General features: G+C 36.6%; 1 non-coding gene across 1 annotated transcript; it reads right to left on the bottom strand.

Annotated features, from left to right (window-relative positions):
* Positions 1-16,715: 16,715 nt before the first annotated feature.
* Positions 16,716-16,845, bottom strand: LOC121268750. Its single transcript, XR_005941259.1, has one exon. It is a non-coding gene; the product is annotated as a small nucleolar RNA snoR80 (small nucleolar RNA).
* Between the last annotated feature and the right edge of the window lie 5,692 nt (positions 16,846-22,537).

The raw sequence follows: 22,537 nt of genomic DNA on the forward strand, positions 1-22,537 counted from the left end.
CTTTTCCCGCATCGGCGGCAAGGTGCTGGAGTGACGGGTGTGACATTCCTGACTACCACGCCCTTTCCTTTGCTCGGAGTTATAGGGGCCTTTCGTTTCTCTGTACTACCTCCTGGTGTGTAAGGAAATCCTTTTTTCCTATCCGCTTGAGCATGTGCAATTAGTCTCTATTGCTCCGCCTCTGCTATCGAAGCTACATTGACCAATTCTTGAAAATTTTCTATCCGTAGACCTGTTACTTGGGTTCAGATACGAGGTTGCAAACCGTCTTGGAACTTCCTTGCTTGCATTCTCTCGGTACTGATCAAATGAAGTGCGAATCTCCCTATCTCCATAAAACGAGCAGCGTATTGATCGACCGTCATATTCCCTTGGGTCAAACTTGCAAACTCCAAAGCTTTTTGTTGCTTGGCCGTTTTTAGAAAGAAACGATTATCAAACTTCGTCTTAAATCGATCCCAAGTGAATGCAGTCAAATTTCCCAATTCTCGGGCCAAAAGTTGTCGTTTGGTGTCCCACCAGATTCCAACTTCTCCTTGAAACATGTGACCCGTGTACTAGACCTTTTGCTCTTCTGAGCATCCACTAACATTGAAAGTTCTTTCTAGATCCATAAGCCATTTGTTAGCCCTTATAGGTCCTTCCGTTCCAATGAAATTTAGATATCTATACACTATGAACTTCTTGTAAGTACATCCTTATTCCTTTCTGGGCAGTACTTGTCTAGCGTTCTGTCGTTGTTCCATTTGATTACATACCACCTCAGTCATCTGGCAAATGGCTTTTGTGATAGCATATCCCCCATCCAGTGGAAGATTCCCAGTTTCCTGATCCCCACCTCTCAGAGAAGTGTTCTCGTGTCGGTTTCGAACCAAGATTTCCTTCTCTTGAAAATGCACAAAACCAGAGTGGGTCAGTCTCTTCCTTAGAGAAGGATAACCTTTCTTCTCTTGAACTTGCGATCTTACGGGCATATCTTCTTCTTCCTCTAGATTCAAGCCTATAGCTATAAGATCCAAGCCTACAACTACATATCTCAAACCTAGTTAAAGATACCATGCATTCCTAAGACAATGTGTTGGTTTACCCAGAGACGTAATTGCTCTGATACCATACTCTATGGCGCCCTCAGCTCCCGCTTGGGATTGAAAGGTGACTGAAATGTTAGGACACGTAACACAAGGCTATACACCTTTCGTACATGACAAATAATATATTATGCAACTAAGTACACTAACAATATGTAATAACATAACAACGAAAAAATAGTAAAAGTTGGGTAATCTAAACAATGCGGTAAGTCATTGCAAAGCAAATGAAACCATACTAACATAATATCCCAACATTGTCTAAAAACCATAAACATGTATCATAAAGTTATAACATCCTAAAAGCATAGAATATAGTTTAAATCTCCCAAAACACGAAACCTCTTCAAAACATTGATCCTCAAAAGTTGAGATCGAAACAATAGGTTCCTTTCTTTCTTTTTTTTTTTTCCTTTTTTTTTTTTCCACAAAACAACTTAGATTCCTGTTTTCTTCATCACTCCTATCTAATCAGGAGACAGATATCAGAAGACCCCATGGAATTGCTGAGCCTCTGGCGGTGTCAAACCTAAGTCTTTTATCGTTGCCTTTGCGTCAGCCGAGGCCTTCGAGGCTCGCTCCAGATAAGTAGACAACTGGTCCATATTCCACCAAAATTTCAAATTCTTGGATGGTTGATAGATTGTAGCATCGATCTCGGTCTCACTAATATTAGTTAGGATCTTCTTGAGAAGCTTAGCCGTGTGTTTTAATGTGTTAGCAATGTAGTCATGGCGAGCTTGAATAGTATACTCGTCATCCATCAAGAAATCGCCTAAGTTCATGTTTCTTGGGAGTCCAGGGTACTTGTAACAACTTCTACTATTCTGGTTGGAAAATGGTAGTGAAAACTACCACAATGAGATTTGAAGAAATCACGGCAGGTAATCACACAACATACAATAGTTAGCACAAGCATACAAGATGTATATCATGAAATTCATACATGGACATGTGCTTGACATTTGACTTGACCATTTTCAAAAAGACTTATAATAGAGACTTTTGCTTTTCAGAAAAACTTCTTAAGTTTCTTATTCACGTTAATCAGAATCAGAACTTATCTTTTCAGAACATATCACAAGATTTGCATCGAGCGATCCTTATCATATCACGAGATTTTTATCAAGTGATCGTTATCTTATCATGAGATTTTCATCAAATGATCCTTATTTTATGAGCTCTTATCCTTATTTAGAGGGTGGACACATTACGGTTCCCCTTGGCACCTCGTGTTCCTGCTAGTTATCGCACCATCAACGGTCTGTGCACTGTGATGGATACGTCATAAACAAAGATTCATATTAACTCAACCTTACTTTGTTGGGTTACATGCCTTATGCACCCACTAACGTTAGGCGCTTCCTCACTCTCGCATTGTTTGAAAAGAATCAATTCGATGCTCGTCAACGGTGCTTTGTCGACCCAGGGGTTACCACTCTATTCTTATGCACTCTAGTGTGGACATATGAGTTTCACTAGGACATTCCCCCACCCTAACACTTGGGGTCATGATAAAACTTATAAACTCTTTTCTTTAAAAACACTTTTGGAAACACTTTTCCCCAATGCATGTGACATGAGACTTAAGATATACGTACTTACACTTGACATATGACGCATGAAATAACCAAGCATAACATGTTTAATTCATGGCATGATAAAATATATCACATGAGATATCAAAATACATATATGGAACCGTGAGAAATGGCCTTGGCCGAAACATGTACGTGCAAAAAATGAAGAATCATCACTTGAACATGCTTCTTCTTCAAACATATTTGCTTAGAAATCATAGCATAAAGAAATAAAATAAAAAATACGGTAATTGGCCAAGATTCGAAACTTTGAAGACATGGTATAGCTGAATCACCAAGTAACACAGTTCAACCACAATGTTTTCCTTAGAACCAAACATGCTAAGAACATTCTTGCTATTTTCATCCTAAACCGAATCATACCATTCATGTAATATTTATATTCCAAGATTACATAAGCATATTCAAACAAACAAAGAAGAGATAATAAACAAAGCAAATATGACAATGAACATGATTTACACAAATATACACAAGTATTAGTGTAATGCCCTAACGGTAGGCTTAAACCACATGACTTATACTCTAAAAGGACTAGTCAATGATATAATTGGAGCCCCATTAGAACCTTATAAAGAGCAAAAACTTCTTCTTTTGGATAAGGTCAGGTGGTGTATGGGATCCCATATTGCTTGTGAAGGAGAAGTTCTTGCTCTTTATAAGGTTCTAATGGGACTCCAATTGCATCATTGACTAGTCCTTTTGGAGTATAGATCATGTGGTTTGGGCCTTCCATTGGAGCATTATAATTAACCAATAGTAAGTTGAGTGTATACTTACAAAAATACACTTAAGGAAATACTAGCAAACTATAAATCTGAATGTGCTTTGTTAGAAAGTATCTAAAAAATCTATTTCATATTCTTGAGTGTGTGAGGGTTTCTAGGGTATCACTTGATCTTTAACCAATGGCCTTTAGGGTTTTTAGGTCAAAAACCCCTTCATTTCAGTCATTTTGTAAAATAAAAATTTAAACAAGATGAGTACACATGTGGTGATCAAAAACATGGAAGATATACACCCCCGACCATTCGGCTTCAAGGGTTCCTTGAAATCACTAAAACCTTTTTCCATAAAAATGGATAGAAGTGTGTGTATTTCACTATTCTTGAATTTCTATGAGATTTGGATCTCATTTTGAGTTGAGAAGATGACTTGTGTGTGTAAAACTAGAGAAAACCGATCCTTACCTTTCTATTCTTGATGGTGGCGAAATGCTCTCTTGAAAAGAAATTCTCCTTGTTTGGTTGGAAAGAAAGTGTAAGAATTTTCAAGTGAAGGTATGAGAAGAATGTGGAGAAGATGAGAACACATGCAAAACTCAAAAATTGATCAAGAAGAAAGTCTTGGGCATGTGTCTCTCTTCCATTTTTATAGAACTTTCATCAATCCCTCATTAGTTATTTGAAGTCCATTGCACGTAAGACAAGTGACTTTTCCCTCTTCCTTATTCTCTTTAGCCAAAAATGACCTTTGGTGATCCCTACCTTTGGATTGCATTGGGAAGGTAAAAGGCTTGGGTGGCGTGTGGGTCCTTCCCTTAGCCGGAATCCTCCTCTTTCATCTATGCCTTTTCTAATTTTCAACTAAGTGCATTGTACATTAGGGCAAAGAGGTAAAACAACTCCATGTCTCTTCCTTTTCCTAAGAGTGAAACTTTGCATGAGCAACACAGGCATAGGCATCTGCCATGCTCTAACTGTCCACTCTCTTTACCACTTCCCAAGTTGATGCTTCATCTCCTAATGCTCATTCCCTAGGTGACTCTTTGTGTGCCATTGGTCTAAAGGTAACTTAAGTTACAAGTGGCAAATGAAGAGGTGCATTGGGAGTGTGGTAGTTGAAATTCTAGGGGTATATTTTTTTTTTTGATACAAAAGTCCTTTCATCTAAACTTCTAGAAGCTTAATGCATGTTTGACACTTGGGAAAACTCTGACAAAATTCAAAATCTCATGTGCCCCTTTCGGTTTCCCTTGCATCTTTTCTTAAAAAACTTCCTTTATCTTCCCTAGGCTTCCCTTTCCAAGAAAATCCACATTGGAACTCGAAATAAGACCAAAACAATGGTTTAGGAGTGTGGGAAATATGGAGTATTCCCTAAGAGCTCGCCATAAGAGCGTTTTGGCGATTCCAAAGGCTATTTTTTTTTTCTTATTTTGGAACGTCCTTTTTTTTTTCCGGCCTTTCCATTTTTTGGTTTAGGTTGGTGGACTTTTGGTGTTTAGGGTTGCCTTTGACGGTACCTTCTTCCCCCTCTGATGGCTTCTCCATCGGCGGGGCCTGAAGCTTCTTCAGGTCATGTGGATCAGTGTTATGCCCAGGTGGTGAACAAGAAGTTGGAAGCTCCATTGTTTAAAATCCCCATGCGGTTTCCAGTTGAGATTAATGGTGAATTGGGTTTTATATACTCTGAAACTGAGATGACGAAAGCAGCGGAAGAATTTCGTTTTGCATTGGTTATGAAATTTTTGAGAGTTCGACCATCCATTGATAAAATCTGGTTGTCTATGGTCAAAACTTGGGGTCTGCAGGATATACCAACGATAAGTTTTATGGATGATTACCATTTTCTTATCCAGATGAAAAATGAACATGACTTTGTGCATGGTTGGGCACGCGAAGGACGTACAATGCCAGGGATAAACTTTCAGCTTTTCAAATGGTCTAAAGATTTTGATGTGAAGAAAGAGTCACCGCTGGCACCACAATGGATTTATTTACCAGGCCTATTGATGCATCTGTACAGAACATATTTGCTACAAATTTTGGCAACCCATTTCGGTTGATACTTGGGCATAAACAATGCTACCCTTAATCGTATGAGAGCCTCGGGGGCGCGTATTTGTGTGGAAGTAGATCTAACATGGAACCAATAATCGGTTTTCCTATTATATTGGCTCCCAACACATGTATCTGGCAGCAAGCAAAATATGAAAAAGTGGGTTTTTATTGTTCAAAATGTTATCGACAAGGGCATACAATGGTGGTGTGCAGAGTGGGCTAAAAGAAAAAAAGATGAAAGTGAACCAAAAGATAAAAAGGTATGGCAGCCAAAAAATAACAAAGGTTTATCAGATGAACCTACGGAACTTGATGGGCGGGCTGAGGAAGTGGATAATAAAGTAGGTCAGAAGAATTCACAGAACATGGAAAATAGCATGCATGTTACGAATGACGTGAATAGTCCGATGGCTTTGGAAAATAATAGGTCACGAATGAAGTGAACAAAACGGTGGATAAGACAAATCCTGTGTTGGAAATTCAAGAAACTGGGGAAAAAACAGAGGAAGTGGTTTTGGAAACGCTGTTAAAGATGAAACAAAACGTGAGGACTGATATATCAGAGAGTAGTGATGAGGAATGTGAAGAAGTGTGGTGTGATGAATATAGACCCCCTAGAGAAATATTGTCTCAAATACAAGTTGAAAACGTCGAAGAGATGCATATTGTGGCTTGTCTAGGGGATTTGGCACTAGAATGTGCATCGGATAGAGAAGAAGGCGAAATACCAAAACTGATGGGAAAATAAAAACTGTACGAGTCAGATGTGGAACATCGTTCGATTTTCAGAAATTCAAATAGGACAGAGGAATTATCGGTGAGGAAATCTCAAAGGGTTCATACTCGATCTCAAAAACTAAATCTATGTCTGACACAATCTTCTTCTGGAATATTAGAGGCTTGAGAAAATCTAGAGTCAGGCTAAAGAAGCTTCTCAATAAATTCCATGTAAAACTGTGTGCTATTTCGGAACCGTTTGTTTCCGAGAATCGTATGTCTATGCTGGGAAATTTTCTGTAGTATGATTACTCTGTTTCTAATGAAAGATAAGGTGGTAAACAGTGGCTGTTTTGGTAGGATTCAAATGATTTTGAGGTATTTTCCTACACTTCTCAAATGGTTTCTAGATGGTTGGTTATGGCCAGCCATAGAATTATGATTTCTTTTGTCTATGCCAAATGTACTTATGTTGAAAGAAGAGAGTTATGGAACTTGTTAGAAGCGACGCAAGTGGCTGACGCACCTTGGATGGTGCTGGGTGACTTCAATGTGATTCGCATGGACTCGGAAAGGATTGGTGGAAATCCAAGACCTCTCATTTTGATGTCGGAGTTTAATGATTGTTTAGATCATTGTGGTTTATTTGATTTATCAAATGTTGGCCAACGTATGTCATGGTGTAATGGCCATGAAGGGGTATCTAGGAGCTGGGCGAAGTTGGATAGAGTGCTTATTAATGATGAATTCTTAAGGGAATATCCATCGGCTCAATTTAAATTCCTTTTGCGGAAAGCATCTGATCATTGTCCGCTAATGGTCTTTCCGGAGGTGCCACATTCCTCTTATGGTCCTTCGCCATTTCGTTTTCTAAACATGTGGTGTACTCATGATGCCTTCCTGTCATGTGTTAGAGATGCGTGGAATCAGTAGGACTCGGTCTTGGGACTTCTAAAGCTTGTTATCAAACTTAAGCGTACTAAGGTGGCTTTACGTGCTTGAATAAAAATGTTTTTGGGAGAGTGGATGATCACTTAAAAGCTCTTGAGGAACGTATGGAATTTCTTGAAAACCAATTACCGGGTGGTTTTTCGGAGGAAGTTGAGGCTGATTTCCTAGTTACTAAAATTGAACTTCTACTGTGGGAAAAGAGGGAAGCTAGCCGCTTGAGTGAGACAGCTAAAAAAGGATGGCTTACAGAGGGGGATCAAAACATGAGATTTTTTCATTCAGTTATTAATCAAAAGTGGAAAAAAGGTCTGAAATCTAGGATGGTGCTCGAAAATGGAAGAATTCTTGAGGGGATCGATATTGTTTATAAAGAAGCTGCTGATTTCTTTATAATTTTCTCTCTGAGAACTCGGGTGTTGAGGAGTGTGACCGCTCGAATTTGATTCAAAAACAAATATCTAAGGAAGAGAATTTATTCCTTTGCGCAGAACCTTCAAAGGATGAGGTAAAACAAGCTGTTTTTTCTATCCCAAGAGACAGTAGTTCGGATCCTGATGGTTTCGGATCAGAATTTTATATGTCTTGCTGCGATATTGTTAAACATGATGCCATTGAGGCGGCTAGAGATTGCTTCAGGGGTGCGCCCCTAACAAGGTTCTATTCTTCTTCTTTTATTATCTTAATTCCGAAAGTGCCTGATCCCTCAAGTTTTAACAAAGTTAGACCGATTAGTTTGTGTTCCATGGCTTATAAAATCTTTTCTAAGATTATTGTCTCTAGACTTACTGTGGTTGTAGAGAAGTTAGTCTCACATGAACAAGGGGCCTTCATTCCTGGGTGAAGCATTTTTGAAACTATCACCCTCACTCAGGAAATGGTTCATTCTTTACATAAGAAATATGTCGGTGGTAATGTGATGATGAAACTTGACATGGCCAAGGCCTATGATAGGGTGAATTGGGTTTTTTTGTTGGAGGTATTTAGGGCCTTTGGCTTCTCTGATACTTTTTGCAAATTAATACGGCATTGTGTGGAATCCCCGTGGTTTTATGTTATGATGAATGAGACTTTGTCTGGTAATTTTAAATTGACCAGGGGTCTGCATTAAGGGGACCCTCTTTCTCCACTTTTATTCATTATCAAGGAGGAAGTTCTGACAAGATTACTCAGGAAGAATTTTAATTCTGGGCGTATTAAAAAATTCTATCATCCAGTTGGTGCCCCTCTGGTATCTCATTTACTCTATGCAGATGATATCTTTATTTTTGCAAATGGGAATAAGAGGTCTATGAAAAACCTTGTTTACACTCTTGAGACTTATGAGAAGTGGTCGGGCCAAATTATTAGTAAAGATAAATCTACTTTGTTTATGTCGAAGCATATTTCCTTAATCTGTAAGTGTGGTTTATTGAGAATTAAAGGTTTTAAGGAAGGCATATTTCCTGCTATGTATTTGGGGGCGCCATTGGTATCAGACAGATTAACGTCTAGGATCATGGAGCCATTAATTGAGAAGATAAGGAAGACACGTGTTATCTAGCATGCCTATTCATCTTATGTCGGTGATGAATATCCCCATGGTGACTGTGTCTAGTATAAAATCGCTTATGGCCAATTTTCTTTGGGGTGAGGCGGACGGCAAAAGAAAGCTGCATTGGAGATCTTGGGGGAAAGTTTGTAAGCCTATTTCAGAAGGGGATATGGGATTGAGAGATCTTAAAGATGTACAAAAATCTCTTCACATAAAGTTTGCTTACCGGTTGATAACTACCAAGACTTTGTGGTCTGAATTTTTTCGCGCAAAATACCTCTGTAATGAGCATATTTCGTCTCATGTGGTGAGGCCTAATGCATCCCGCTTTTGGAAGTCGGTTATGTCTTGCCTTCCGAAAGTTATGGAGAATATAAAAGTGCTGGTAAGAGGAGGAAATGCTTCATTCTGGTTTGACAAATGGCTTGCTTCAGGCGTATTATCAGTTAGCGTTGAGGCTATATGTAACTGTAAGCTGTGCATCAAAGATTGTTGGATCAATAGTTCTTGGAACTCTGATCGTTTATTGGAGTTAGTGGATTCGGAACTAACAGAGCAGATTTTACAAAATGTGATAGCTGTAAAAATGGACAGGACATTTTCATCTGGAAACCTTCTCTGGATCGTAGTTTCTCTATTGGCACGGCGTGGGAGGTGGTGCGATGCAAAAGCCCGAATACATTGTACTATGATTGGTTTTGGCACAGTACATTGTCGAAATGTATTTTTGTGTGTTTATGGAAAGCTTGGTTTAATTGCTTAGCCGTGGATGACAGAGTGCAGAGCAAGGGCATTTACCTGGCTTCTTCATGTGATTGCTGTGCACGAAAAGCCACAGAAACTATCGACCATGTTTTAGCTTCTGGGGATGTAGCTTTTACTGTTTGGTCTTATGCAAGTGCTGTGATGGGTGTCCCGTTTACGCATCAGATGCCTTGGAAAGCCAGAGTTATGGTCTGGTTTTAGTACGCAAAAAAAATCCTCCATCAAAGGCATAATAGTTGGTTTAATTCCTTGTCTCATTACTTGGAGTTTGTGGAAAAGAAGGTGCAAGGCCAGAATGGAAGGTGTACAGGACAATGTCGAAATAATCTGGAGAGACGTTCGGTTTTGGATGAAGTTATTGGCTGATAAGCTTAGAGCTAAACGTAAGTTATCTATTCAAGACATTAAAATTCTTGAAGAATTTCAGATTGAACGTCCGAGAACTAGGGCGAAGGAGGTAAAAATAGTGACTTGGTCCAAACCTCCCTCGGGTTGGGTGAAGCTAAACTGTGACGGGAGCTGTCATGGAAATCCGGGAACTCAGGAGGTGGTGGAATTATCCATGACTCTTATGGTGTGATGAAAGTAGCGTTCTCAACTCACTTTGGGAATGGAACCAATAACAGTGCCCAGCTTAAGGCGATCGTGGAGGGTATTCATCTTTGCAAGCAATTTTACTTTTTTAATATCATTATTGAAAGTGACTCTCGTATTGTTGTAGATTGGCTTCGGAAAGGGAGATGTACCTTATGGTATCTTTGGAATTTTTGGGATGTTCTAAAGGCAGAGCTCGTTGGAATAAACTTTGTGGTAGTTCATCAATATAGGGAAGGAAACGGTGCGGCTGATTTTTTGGCTAGAGAAGGCGAAAGTGGGAAGAATGAGATTTATGAAGGGCATTTTTCTCTCCCAAGACATCTAAGAGGTATTACGCGTGTTGAGAAGATGGGTCTTCCATACCTGCGTCAATGAGTTTTCTTCAGTATTCATAGTCTTTTGTTTGGTCTGGTGTGTGGTGTTTTATAGGCCTGTTTAGATTTTCTTTCTATTTTCATATGGGCTTGTTTAGTTTTATTCTTATATTAGGCTTGTTTAGAATTTATCCTTCGATGCTCGTTTAATAGGCTTGTTTAGATTTTTGCTTTTCTATTTAGGCCTGTTTAGATCTTTGTTTTTTTGTTTTGTGTTGGTTTTGGTTTTTGGGAGGAGTGCTCTCCTAGGTATCTGGCTTGTAACCATGGTTTTCCTCCGTCATAAGTGAGGATTTTTTAATAAACTTGGGACGGGTTCACTACTGTGTGGCTACTGGCTCTTCGGTAAAAAAAAAAAAAAAAAAAAAAGAAGTGGTTAATGGGTTAGCCGAAAATCTTTTAGTCTTCCTAGATTCCTTTTGCCTCTTGATTATTCTAGAAGGTTTCTAACATGTTGACAAGTGGAAAGTCTTCTAGGGTAGGCGCACAAGCCACCTCATGGTGTTTCCCTACACTTCTCTCCCCCCTTAGTCCATTATCTTGTCCAGATTCATAGTGCAACACATGCCTGACACATGGCACTAGTAAATAGGATTTGGGTCATAGACCTAAAGCCATTGGGCCAAGGTTTCTAAATAAGGCTGAAAATTACAAGACATTCTAGGGCTACTGTGTGGCTACTGGCTCTTCGGTAAAAAAAAAAAAAAAAAAAAAAAAAAAAAAAAAAAAAAAAAAAAAGTGGTTAATGGGTTAGCCGAAAATCTTTTAGTCTTCCTAGATTCTTTTTGCCTCTTGATTATTCTAGAAGGTTTCTAACATGTTGACAAGTGGAAAGTCTTCTAGGGTAGGCGCACAAGCCACCTCATGGTGTTTCCCTACACTTCTCTCCCCCCTTAGTCCATTATCTTGTCCAGATTCATAGTGCAACACATGCCTGACACATGATACTAGTGACTAGGGTTTGGGTCATAGACCTAAAGCCATTGGGCCAAGGTTTCTAAATAAGGCTGAAAATTACAAGACATTCTAGGGCTACTCCCCTCTTGGGCTTAAGTCACTAAATCAAAGACGCTAAGGCCTTCAAAAAAATAACTAGGGCTCTTAAAATGCTATGGCTACTAAGAATAAATTCTTTGGGCCATGCTTAGGCAAGCTCGGATCATTACAGTTACATCCCGTGTGTTGGGGTTAGAGGTCTTTTGGACTCGGATTCCGCCCGTGGCCAAATGTTGGGAATCCATTTCAGTCAGGGGGTAGCACTAGGTGTACTACTAGCATTACTTATTCGGTATTACAATCTGTCCAATCCATTGGTACCATCATTCATTTAGTCATGGCCATTACGAAGCTTCATGCATTAAAATATTCATTTCCTTCTAGTCATTCTTTTCTATTCTTTCATTTTCATTTATTTCCTCCATCAATGCATTTCATTTCATAAACATCATTTCATAGCATAAGTATAAACATAATCAGTAAACACAATTTCATAGCATCATTTAAACCTCGTTTCATAACCTCATCTAAACATCATTTCATAGCCTTATTTAAATATCATTTCATAGCATCATTTAAAGGTCATCATAGCATCAAGCATAAAACTCAATATTTCATTTACAGAACATAAAGACAATAGTTACAACATGTAATATCTATTTCACATGCATACAACTAATCTTGAGGTGTGTGAAAAGGAGCTGGCAAAGAAGGCCATTACACACATATACTTTAAACACTAATGCACTAGCATAGATTCATATAAAGAGAAACATTTCTTTCTTATTTTAAATCATTAAAAAAAACCCTAGTACATAATACTAATGAACATAATACTTACCTGGACTCCATGCTATTTTCTTTTCATGCAGTTCATTCATATGCGTGTCAGATGACAACTTACATTCGTACATAACTTTACATCTTTTCTTTTCTCAAGTGCATAAGCAACTTAACTTAGAAAATACATAAAACTACCATTGACTTAAGCTTCCTTCACTTAGACCCATTAAATTACTAAATCCATCCTCCATACATTCCTTTATCACCATTCTTCTAATTTCTCAAAGTCGTAGCTTGTGGCCCACTTGTGGCCACCTTCCCAACACATAGTATTTCACTTCATGTTCTTATTCTTTAAAGTGAATCTTCTTGATTTACTTTAAAGGTTAAGACACACTATTATCTTCTAACTTGAACCAACCAAGTTATAAACCAATCTTAATCAATACATACATTCATTCCTCCATTCATATATAATAACCCACATTTTATCTTAATCCAAGCCAAGCATAACACACAATGTTGAGTCAACTATGAACCTTAAGTATTGTGTACTCATGTTTAAGATAAATTATCCATTACATATTGTAAATCTGTCTGATACATGCATCCAACAAAACTTACACATGTACCTTGACCCTTTTATCACCTAAGATCAACATACAATTCACTAAAGGCCCCGTTTGGATATTGAGATGAGATGAGATGGTTTTAGATAAAAGTTGAAAGTTGAATTAAATATTGTTAGAATATTAATTTTTAATATTATTATTGTTTTGAGATTTAAAAATGTTGAATTATTTATTATATTTTGTGTAGAAATTTGAGAAAGTTGTAATGATGTAATGAGATGAGATGAAACTATTTTTGTATCCAAACGGGACCTAAATCTTGATATACTCAACTTCAGCATACTTCATTAAAGCCCATGACATCTCACGTAATCTTCATATAAAAATATGTCTTCAGTTAATCCTAACGCTTCACACAACATATTATCACATCAGAATTGTACAATAATCTCATCGTTTCACACAATATACATCTATATCACAATTACATCACAAACCACACCCCACTTCTCCTTAGTCTTTCACAACTAACACATCACATTCACTTAACTTCACAATCTCCACCATGGCCTCATTTGATCCATGAAGTCCAACTATACACTTTGCAATTATATAAAATCTGCCCATTTCATTTACACCAATCCAAACACAATCACAAAGCATTATAAGCTTTATATGCACCAACAACAATCCCAACACTTCACAAACTACACAAGTATCCCATCACTTCACACAATTTACAACCACATTCCAAACTATACAGTAATCCCATCTAGGCCTGCTACCCGCATGGTGCGGGGCGGGGGGTGCCCTTCCCCGCACCCCGCCCCGCACCATGCGGGGTTGGGGATTTCGATCACTTCACTTCACATGGCATCCGATCACTTCACAAACTACACAATCAGCCCATCACTTCACATAGCACAACCATTTCAAAAACTTCACATTTAATCCCATTACTTCACACTACACACAGCCACACCATTCACAATTCACAATGCACAACACAAAGCACATTTCACAATTCACAATAATCATCAACAAAACACCTTTCATAACACCATTTCACTTTACAAACGTAACATTTGTTGAGATAAAATGATAAGATTTTATACCCAAAATTAAGAGTTTGAAATTGCTGCTTGTCGCTTGTTGTTCTGTAGTTTAGCCATGTGTGGAGGGGAGGCAAAAAAGGGCTGAGCTTCACGGCTTCTGTGACAGTGGGTTTGGGTGGTTCTCGAAGTAAGGTGGGGGTGGAGGCAGTGTTTGCTATGGTTGGGAGACTCACGGTGGTGGTGGCTTATGATGGCTCTGCTGCCTTGGACTAGAGGGGTAGTTGTCGTGGCTTATATGGTGTAGTTACGGTGGAGGCTCATCCTTGGTAGAGGGGGTTGCAAGGGCATGGTGCATGGCGGTTAACAGGCAACTCTATTTTCGGATTGTTAAAATAAGGGTTGTGAGTGGCATATGGAGGTGAGTTTGGTGATTTGGCCGTGCGTGGAGTGGAGGAGAGCAAGGGATGGGCGAAGCTGCTGTGGCTAAGGAGATCAGAAGGGGACCAAAGAGGGAGACAAGCATTTAGAGCATTGACAATGGCTAGAAGTCTAAATTTTAGCTAGAAGTTCAAATTTTGACTATAGCTTTAACTTTTGGCTAGATGAATCCACATTGGACTAGCCATCTTAAAGTCAAAATAATAATATAATATTATATATTTTAATAATATTTTACAATTTTTTTTTTTGCAAATACACTTCATATATTAATTAATAATATACATTTTACTTAAAATTATTATTTCTCAACTATTTGTTTCCTCAACCTAATATTAGCATTTCATACTAATATTAACCGAGATATTTAACCACATCCATTATAATATCACTTCCAATAAAATTGCAAGTGTAATCAAATCTCACAATGAATCATGCGGACATCAAAATTGTGTGAGAGAGAGATAGAGACCTGTTACAAGACTTTCTCACTCAAATAAATACAACAAAATAATGAAGACACAATTTATGGACATCAAATAAATACAAACACATTCCTGAAGGGCATCTGATATTCTTCCAGATAGAAAGTTATTTTTTAATGACCTGATGAACAAAAGAGTCACATTCAAATTTAGCAACACAGTCCCATAAATAGTCCACCAACAAAGTCCCAAACTTACCCTATCTCTTGTCATCTCATATCCATATCCATATTATCTTCAAGGGCTACTGAGAATTCCAAATCCTAATAATTGGTCAAGAGACAATTGAACCTTCCCAGAAGTGTAGTAGCCAAAAAAGCAGTGATACATAATTAATTATAGATGAAATCAAAGTTCCTCATAATGTCTTTGACTCTTAACCAATGGGTTAGTGCAAATACAAAATAGGCCCATACAAAAGAGTCTCATAGTCCATTTGAAGTCCAACAACACAGTCCCATTCAAGTAAGAAATTACCAACAATCCACAACTTATATACCAAGTCCAACAGAAAAGTTACCAAAACAGTCCACAAATTACCAACAAAGATAATATCCACAGTCCACGAATTTAGTTGCTACCCAGCCACATATTTATCCAGCCCACATGTGGTTGGGCAGCCATAAATTCTCAAAAAAATTAGTCCTATAAATATTACAAGTTAGATATCTACATAATAAGGTGTTGAAGGAGAGTTAGATCTACCTCCGGAATGGGATTTCGAATCCTTAAAAATTGCTAGTTGAATATTACGGAAATATATTCATGCCATGTAGATCTAGCATCATCATCTTGCTTTCAAATTTCTTCTTCTCTAGTTCAAACTTCTTCTTCTTTAGTTCAAATATTTTCTCACTTTTTTGGTCTGCCTTCAACGTAGCATTCCTCCGCTCTTCTATGGTCGTGGCTCTATCCTCGGTCATTTTAGCTAAGGAAATGCTGATCTCAGACTCTTTGCCTTCCATCGACTTCCGCTTCCTCTCCCTTTTTTTCTCAGCTTTTTTGCCTAGAGGTCTCTCAGCAAAAACCTCAATGTTCTCCTCCACCGTGTCAATAGTAGCTTCACCTTGTGGCCTTCTCCTCGTCCCAAGGGTGGAGATGTGTTGTTGCCATTTTGGTTGGTGTCTAAGAAGACACCAACAGTGCGCCATTGTGAAGTTACTCTTCTCCATCTCTTTATACAAAATTTTTGCCTTCTCAATCTACAAATACATAGGAATATTGTTAGTTCATAAATCAATCCTACATGTTTGTGAAAATTAAAGGAAAATGTTACATACCTTGTCTTGCTCCGTCGCATCACTCGGATGCAATGACTCTACTTGTGCTAAAAATGTACAAAACTTATTTGTGCATTTCTGAATCAAGGACCACCGATTCATCAAAGAAACTATAAAACGGTTCACATTGTTCTGTTTTTTATATTCATGATAAAATTATGAAATTCTTTCCCACATTTGAGTGTACTTTTGATCAGTACCCTTTTATTGCATCGATACTAATGTTGAGCCAAGCTGAGACGAGGAGGTTATCCTCCTCTACAGTGAAAGATGCACCCCTTTGAACTTTTTTTGGAAGATGCCTCTTTTCACCCTCATTGAATGTTGCTTGGAGCACAACATTAGAATTTTGTGCTCATCATTGAAAAATATTACATTTTCAAGGATTTAGAAAAGTTTAGAAATTTTCAAGTCCCACAAAACAACAAATATTACATCATCAATTTGTTTGGAAAAGCTGGTATGCAAAGAAATATGTAGAAAAATATGCAGAAAAACAGCAAAGAAATCAACTTCTTGTTCTGTTTTGCAAAGAAAAACAACAACTTTGCAAAACAGCAACAAAAATAAACTTCTTGTTCTGTTTTGCAAAGAAGAACAGTAAACACATTTTATTCCTCATCTGTTTTGAAAAGAACAGCAAAGTAAACTCTATTTTTGGTTGTGGAGTCAGAAAAGTATCTTAACGATGATAACAAATAATATATGTGGTGTTTCCAGGATCAAATGGCATTGAAAGAAACCATCGATCGGGATAGCCACAAACGTTATATATAGCGTCGAAGCCATTATCCACATACATATACTACTACATACACACATAAATACACCCTAAAACATGCTTACAGAGAGCAAACAATAACAACAGAGTGATAGAAAGCCAAGTATTGTATAGCAAACAGAAAAAAGCCTCCATAGTTTTTGACAATGAGCAGGTTGTCAATGGATTTGGGGAGTATGAACCTAAAAGAAACCTCTAAATTGGGCTAAATTTTATTGCATATCAAATTTTGTTATATTAATAGTATAGAGAATATATCTTCTAGACCAGCTCATAAGTAGAATAACACTTTTTTATATTGACTATATTGAGTTTAGGGCCTTTTTTGTTTTTTGTTAGGCTTACCTAATTCTCATGGTAAGCCAGCATTGTATGAGACACATGAAGACCAAGTCAAAAACTTGAATCATTCAATGGATTAGAGGAGTTAACAAAGGCTTAATATATCCTTTAGTCTAGAGCAGATCATTAATGAATGTTTGTGTTTAAGCTTAATATATCCTTAAGGCAGCATCTTTTCTGTGCTGTTGTTCCTGAACAAGTAGAAATGTTTGTGTTTTGAAAGTATCATCTTTGTATTATTTTCCTGTAGAGGCTTCACTCACTTTTTTTGTGCATCCTCACGTTACTATAATTTGTAGGAGATTGCTATGAAGTTATAGACATTTAATTGTGTTACTTTGTGAAGTCATATTCAACTTCTTGTAGTGCAGGATTTAATATTCAGAATTTCTGCTTTAGATTAATAAACATTGTGTTTGCCTCCAAGTTAAATTTAGATGCTTTAATATTTTCTTTTCCTTCAAATCCTGAAAACATACGTCAAGAGTTGGCCGTCCATTTATTTTCTGGAAAATATAAAACAGAGGGAATTTGAATACCCTGTTCATTGCGTTCCTTTAAACCCCTTTATGATTTGTCCCTTTCCATATGGCACACATTATTTAGTCATGTTTTGACTTCCTAATTGCTAATTAAACTTGAGCGAATATGTCCAAATCAAAACCCTGAATTAATACGAAAACAATAACAGCAAACAATACAAAACTAAGTATTGTATAGCAAACAGAAAAAAAAGAACCGAAAGAAACTCAGCAAGATAAAAAGCTCATGGGGTGTTGGTTGGCTGGACGTGATAATAAACAACTGAAGAAAAATCAGCAACACAAACTTCAGAAAAATCAACAACACCAACTGTAGAAAAATCAGCAACGATAATAACTAGCTTACCCAAACAAATTCATACCCATTTCAGAAATTCACAAATTGGTACTCAAATTACTCAATACAAAGCTTACCCAAATAAAGTTTCGGTAGTTTTACCAATCCAAACCAAGAGAGAGTGCTACGTTGTTGAGCCAAGCCGATAGAGAGAGAAGAAATTGCACAACCGTGAAGATCGACCTAGGAACGAAGATAAAATCGATTGAGAAAGAGAGAAGAGGGACGGAGCGAGGGAGAGAAGAGGAAGAAGGGTTTCAGAAAAAAAAATGGCGAGAGAAAATGGGAAACACGAGAGATGAGAGACGAGGGAAACACGAGGGAAAAAGAGAGGGCACAGTTGGATGGATAGTGATAAAATATTCATTTGATCCTACTACAGGAGCTCGCCAACAATGACGAGAGAATGAGATTACTGTAGCATAAATTAGAAAACTATGGCTTTGCCGATTCCAATGCCAGGGATTTTATCTCAAAATCAGATGTAAATTAGACTTGGACTTGGCAATGACTAGTCCATTGCCAGTGCTCTTAGGCTTTAGTGGGCGGCTCGGGGGGGGGGGGGGGGGGAGGGAGGAAGAGAAGAGAGGAAATAGAATAGAAATTTGGGTTTTTGGGCAATTAGATCCTAGCCCTACATTTATGCCTAACTTTAATCCAACGGTAGAGATTAAACATGGAGAAATAAGAGAGAAAGAAATAGAAAAAATAGAAAGGGAAGGGAAATACGCTAAATAGAAAACTCAACTTTGTTTTCTTGATCCAAAATAGTATTTTTCATCACAAAATAAAATGATGAGTTTTAATAAATATTTCTTAGGATAAAATAAAATAATGAATATTAAATAATATTCTTAAAGAAATAAAGTTATTTAAATAAAATAATTTTCTAAAGTTATGTTATTTCAGGGGCTCCAAAATAAAGAGGCTAGCTTTAAAATTAGGTTTGGCTCAATCACATTGAAATATCCCCATTAAAATAATTTTGAACTCGTAAAAATATTTAAAAGACTCTAAAACACTTGGCTCAATTTAAAAATCATCTACTAAATTTAAAAAAACAAAGATTGAAGATTTAAAACGTATAGACAAGATTTGTGACCAATTGAAAGGAAAAATAGCGATTGGTCACATCGAGGGTGTGGGATACCTTATAGAATTAAAATTCTTATAACTCATGTATCAATCTCTTTCCTAACAGAGATCTTCAATATCGGATAAGAACTTTTATCAAGTAATTGATACTCTTAAATTTGGGTAATAACTTATAGAAATCTTTTTAAAGTAATTGGCGCCTTTGCTACAAATGGTGGAAAAAAATTTCATAAAAAAATAAAGATAAGAATAAAAGGTTAAATTTTGGAAATTAACTTCTAGTTTGACATAGAAAAATAGCAAATAATGGATGGACTACTTAATAGTAAACCGACGTCTGTCAGTTCTCGTGTGTCTAAATAATTGATCTCCTCAAACTTTATTATTTAATTAACAATAAAGTAATTATAAACTCTAACTTTTCTTTTTACAATATAAAGGATAGTCAATCCTTGGTATCTTCAAAGAAAAATATTTTTGTCACAAAAAAATTATACAGAAATAATCTCACAAACTGATATAACATAATTTGATTTATTAGATCGTAAAATAACTTTCATTATAAAATAGATCTAACAGATCATATGAAATTACATTAATTTATAAAATTATTTTTATGTAATCTCTTTATATCTGTACCACTTCTTCTATTCAAATATTTGCACAATTTTCACAATCCAATACATACATACGTATAAATTGGGGGGCAGACAAAAACCATTCCCAAAGCATTGTTTTATGTTGATTTACTCTGGTTTCAGTTCCCAATCTCCACCAAATATGGCATGGTTTCTACCTAGAACATGAATGAATCAAACATGCACATCCAACAATACTTTATAGGTGTCTTGTCCATCGGTTTAACTTTTGGCTTGAAAATTAGGTCAACAAGATCTCAGCTCACGCAGAGAAAATGTTAAATATTGAAAGTTGTATGTTTGAGAGATCCAAGTCGCGGAAAAAGAGGCACGGCAAGTCGGGACAGGTTTGTCATCCCCATTGAATGCTTGTGGTCAAATTGTGACAATTGTCTGCTCCATTTGTATTCATTTTCTTTTGTATTTTTAAAATTTCTTCTGTTACCACTTTGAAAATTTTGATCGGTGCACCCTTTAATCAAGATCAAAATTTTGGGTTTAGATCTTAGATACACTTATTGTATTTATTGTATTGTTTAAATTAATAATCAATCAGCTAATTGACAAAATCTATACGTCAATTTTGATAACGAAGTGAAAATTCATTTGAATAACGTTTTCAAAATCTAAAATCACTTAGGGTATAAGTTAGTCACCATCTAAAATTCATTGTAGAAATTTAGTTTGTTAAACTAATTTAAAAACACTTACAAGATCTTTAAAATAACAAAATCTGACTTACAACATCACGAGTATCTCATTTGATCTCTGCACCCTGGTAGTTCCAGACTATCGGTCTTTCTATAATTTCACTATGAGGCACCAACTCGATCTTTGCACCCGAGCAGTTTCCAAAATCCTTCTGGCCAATGAGCACGTCCACACCATTAGACCAAACAATATTCGAACACAAGTATAATATGATTGAGGTCTGTATATATGAAGAGAATCGATATTCAATGCATAGTGGGTCTCTTTAGGATTTTCTTTCCAGAATCTAATGAATACGGTAGTTTTGGCTTCTTTCCATACTCTAGAAGTCATACATATTTATATTAGGATTTGAGTAGACCGTCCAAAGCCTAGCGAAAAAATTATTCTCGAAACTTTTAGCAAACTGTTGAATGATTTTTTTTGTCCAGTTTTTAATCTTGTAAATGTCTGAATTTGAAGATCCATGTGAAACATAAATTTGTAAATAATTGAGTTAACTTTCCAACAACACCAATATTACCTCAATCCAATATGGGAGTCGACATATTATTTTTACACTAACATGATATTTAGAGCATTGGCAATGGACTAGCCATTACCAAGTCTAAAATTCAGCTAAAATATTATCTTTTGGCCATAACATGGACTTTTAGCTAAATTAGTCCACATTAGACTAGCTATCCCAAAGTCTAAATAATAATAAAATATTATATATTTTAATATTAATTTTTTTATTTTTTATTTTTTAAAATTTTGCAAACACATTTAATCTCCACAAAATGCCTATCACATATCAAATTCAGCAACATTTCCACCAACATTTAATCCAAAAGTTGAGAAATCTACCAACTTCAACAACTACCAAACCAACAAAACAAATTTAGCTACCCAGCCATAAAATCAGTTCATAAATCAGTCACTACCCAACATTAAATTCTACCAATAAAACAAAACATTTATACAGATTTTCACCAACTTTAGTAGCAGTAGCTAGTCAAATTACTAATTAACGTTTTACAAAACTCCTCGAAACCTTGAGGAACTGCCAAGAGATGCTCCACAACATAATTTCCTACCACAAAATCAATGAAATGCCACTTGTTAGCCTCTCCAACAAAAGGGTTGCATTACAAACTCCATGTTTAAGTGCAAAAGCTTCCACAGATCATGGTTTTAAGAATGGGGGACCTAATGGGTGTAACACAGTTACACTGTAAATTAGTAGAACATGCATTTGTGTAGTTCTTCTTCATGACTTCATTTTAGACCTAGATTGAATTTTTAATCTCTGTGTGTGTGTCTGTCTTTATATTTAAAAGCAATATAACCTCCTTGTGTGTGTGTGTGTGGAGAGAGAGACAGAGGGAGAGAGATAAAAGGCAAAAAAGAGAAAAAATGAAACTACTCCCTTCACAATTCCCACATAGTCCAGTATTATTTGCATAACTAATCATGTATACTGCTCATGTACACAACCAAAGAAATAAAACAATCTTGTAAGAATCATGTGCAAATAGAAAAGCTTAAGAAGTATTGATGCTTAATAAAAGCTATAGACATAATTCACGATGGCCTACACATGTGAATGTACATATAATTAGAGGAGTCATTACACGACCAGATGACTCACTACCATTCTCAATCCAAATCCAATTCCCATAGAAAACCAATGTCAACCTCTTGCCTAATTTCCTAAACCTTGCATATAAAGAACATATAATTGTGCCTAGTTTTGCAAAATGCCATTGTAATTCCTTACAATGAACCAAATGCATAGTATGGGGATAATCGTAAATCAAGAAACAAATGCATAGCAAACAAATGCATGGCAAAAAACAGAGTTCCAAGCAAGAAACAAATGCATAGCAAACAAATCCATAGCAAAATACATAGTATGAGGATAATTGCAAATCAATTTGTCAAGAAACTAAGAAAATCTAAACCCTAAAAACTAAGATAATTTAAGCAAATTACAGAGAAAAAATAGGTTACATGGAAATACACAAATTGCGATTTTCAAGTTCAGTTTGTGGAGGACGACGATTCACCGGCAAGGCAACCTTGTGACAGAG

This window comes from Juglans microcarpa x Juglans regia, chromosome 5S, assembly GCF_004785595.1.
Source record: "Juglans microcarpa x Juglans regia isolate MS1-56 chromosome 5S, Jm3101_v1.0, whole genome shotgun sequence".
Taxonomy (NCBI): Eukaryota; Viridiplantae; Streptophyta; class Magnoliopsida; order Fagales; family Juglandaceae; genus Juglans; species Juglans microcarpa x Juglans regia.